The sequence below is a fragment of the Phallusia mammillata genome, chromosome 6 (genome assembly GCF_965637545.1).
Source record: "Phallusia mammillata chromosome 6, kaPhaMamm4.hap1.1, whole genome shotgun sequence".
Lineage (NCBI taxonomy): Eukaryota > Metazoa > Chordata > Ascidiacea > Phlebobranchia > Ascidiidae > Phallusia > Phallusia mammillata.
The window spans coordinates 19,998,684-20,002,091 of NC_137257.1; the positions used below are offsets into that span (position 1 = coordinate 19,998,684).

Genomic DNA, 3,408 nt, shown 5'->3' on the forward strand with positions numbered 1-3,408 from the left:
TACTTGCAATGGTAAAAAAAACTAATCTTCTTAATATAAAGCTTTTAGCAGGGAACTGGCGAGATTATTTCTCTCTTGGGATCATATGAAACGTTTAAATTGTCATATAAATCTAGTGGGATTTCAAAAAACTTCTGGTCTAAGTTTTAGAAAACTTTCCATTCTTAGTGAACCTGTGTGTTCAGTTTTTATTTACAATGGAGAAACATATCGAACAACTTGTAAAGCAACAATATCTTACAAATCATTGCGTGTAATCAAGTGTTCAAAACTTCCATAGAGACAACATGGGTCCCTTTACTTAAGCAGATGAGAAACGAAACGCGAAAATTTAGCCAGAATTGACGCACTAGCTAGAGAACTAATCGTGAATAACAGATGTTGCACAAATTGTTTTCAAAATATTTAGTTACGTCATATTGTACAATGTTAATAACAAATATTATCCTTATGCTGTTTTTTCTTGACATATGAACGTAAGGTTTCACGACTGTAATCTGTTTACCACAAGAGTCCCCTGATGGGGCCTGCAAACTTTTTCGTCACGCGACAAACAGAAAATAAAGTCCTAAACGCCTTCATGCACGCTTGATGGAAGAATTAGTCACTAAATAAAACCACGAATATAATGTTTGTTACAACATTAAAGAATTAAATCTGATTAAATAACATTTAGAAATTGCATTATTGTCATATTGTGACAATTTTATTATAAAATTTACATCGACAACACTTTAAAGGGATTAAAAAAACAATAAATGTTCAGCAATAAAAAAATAATTACTGTTCATATCCGTCACCTATTTAGACTTGTCTACGTGCCAAATAACTGTACTGCATAAAACATTACAAAATTAAATCTGAGAAAGTCTACGGCCCCGTAATGACTTCGTCACGAATCGGTGGGTGCTGATGACTTATTTCGATATAAAAGCGATTGCTGCCGGGCATAATATCAAGTTTGCAGAGCTCTTCTGGCACATGTAATTTTATTCCGACGTTTCGACGTCCTATAAAGGTCGTCTTCATCAACGTCGGAATAAAATTCCATTTGCCAGAAGAGCTACACACTTATTTAGACGTCACAGCGAAACTTTAGTTGAGTTCCAATGAGTCTAATGCCGTGTTTGTAAGTATACCAGTGAACATGACAAGGAAATGGCTGTGGTTTTGGGCATCCGGGATATAGGCCCCGTTAGGAACAGCAAAGGTGCAACCATGAAACCACCAACCACCTTCTCGCCGCGAGAAATCAGCACAATGCGTTCTGAAAAACATAATGATAAATTTTATGGTTGTCGTCATATGAGTTTTATTTAAGTCTTTTAGGTGTAAATCAGTATTTACAACATAATTATACACACATAAATGGCCTATATATGCGAGTTTTTGGTCCGTTGTCTGACGTGGTCAAAAATTGATTTAATTTTGTAAATTATCGAAACGGTATGTGTGCTAGACTTTCTTGATTAAAGACTGACATGATTAGCTTCAGTTTCAATAAAAGGCAGAAAGTCTTGCAAAACAAAGATAAAAGTGTTTGTAGTCTCCAATTGGTGAAATACATACAATAACTTGTGACAACTTTTAGGAAAGAAATAAAGTAAGAAAAAAAAATAATAAACCTGGTTCCGTCCGAATTGTGCCATGAATCACCGGTAATCATGCTGTCACCCGCAGTTCCTGTGTATTGTCCTCCTACACACAGTTGATAGTCGCTGCTCCCCGGACCCACTCGAAATTTACTAAGTAATTGGGTTGTTTGGTTTTTACCATTGTTTATTGGTCAGTTTTTGTAAAGTTGTTTATTGCTTTTTTACCTATATTCGACGTAACTGGTTTCATTATCGATGTCTTTGAGTTCAACACGAAGTCGACATTGATTGCATTCAAATGGGTTTGTTGCGATATGCAATTTTTCAAGTCCTAAGTTGTAACAAAACGCAAACTTTAGACATGTATCATAGTACTTTTAAGTGAAAACCTGGCGCTAAAAATCAATACTACTTAGACTTACAGTTTTGTTAAGGTTTCATTTTAAATAACGTAATCAATTAATATTAATATATGATGTAATAGTAATACAGCACTAAGCTATGTGCTTCACACCATAAGTAGTTTTTTCTGTTTCGTGCTTACCCCACCCAAACTCGCCAGTCAAACTACCAAACCCGTTTCTGTAGTCTGACCAGTAAACTTGAAAATCCACACTTCCGTCAAACCGACGTTGGAACACCTGCAAAACATGCAATATGCAGGTTCGATTTCAACTTTTTAAACGTATGACAAGTTTCAGTAAAGAACCTAAGAAAGTTTATCTTAGTTGATTCTATGTTGACAATTGACACCCCACTTTTAACCACAGTTATACAGGAATTAAACAAGAAATTTGCGTTTCTACGTGCTAAACAATTTTATGCAATTATTTCTCTCTTCGCAGTGCTTTTTTTATTTTGGTTTGGTGATTTTTCTGTCTTCGCAGTGTGTTTTTTACGTTGTAAAACTAAATTATTCAGGTATAAGAAGTTATTTGTGGCTGGACTTAACCTACTACTCAACAACCCTAAAACGTCGTGTTTAAGTCATCGTCTATTATTGTTTATTGTGAATGTTACAAAACTACTGCATTCAGTCCAATACTTACTACTAACCTATATATTAAAACAGTTCAAGATTTTCTTGCCAACCACCCTTCGTTACAAACAACTTCATCTCCAGATTTCATCACAAACTTTCCAGTCAAGTTTCCATTCCAACAATAAGTAAACTCTGAACAACAGAATATGTGTGTTTTGTGGCACAGACGAGAAGCTTAATCGCTGTAAGTACATGTTTTATATATCTTTGAACATTCGCCATTATTTTTAGGCTGTGGCTGATAAAGGATAATTGGATTAAAATGTGAATCATTTCTACGGTAACAATCCAGCTTTGACTGCATATATCGTTCGCAAATCCTAACCATAAATATGACGCAGCAATCAAGTATAATAACAATAACAAACTTTTTGTACAAAGATAATAACAAAGAAATAACAGCAAAAACTTTGGTGATTACCCATGATTAGGTAAATATCTCATCAAACGTTTCGGCAATTGTCCAATTACTAATGTCATCATCAGTGGTATAACAGCACGTAGGTTTCCATAACTAGTTTTCCTTAATAAGGGTTGCTATAAAATGAATGAAAAATGTAGAATGTTCTATTTTAGGAACATAAACAACACGTTGAATAATGGTAACTCGCAAGACATCAGCGATTTGAGTTAAATTACGAATTATAAATCAGATGAGGTTGACAGCACGTGGACAAAAGTAAATAAAGCTTAGCGAGTAAACAAGGCAAAATCAGAAGTTATTTTTGTGGATTCCCTAAGGCAGTGGTTCTCAAACTGTGCGTCGTTTCA

The 3,408-nt window shown here is 34.6% G+C and overlaps 1 pseudogene; it reads right to left on the reverse strand.

The window, feature by feature from the left end:
• Positions 1-1,095: 1,095 nt before the first annotated feature.
• On the reverse strand, positions 1,096-2,859 carry LOC145234466 (fibrinogen C domain-containing protein 1-like; annotated as a pseudogene).
• Between the last annotated feature and the right edge of the window lie 549 nt (positions 2,860-3,408).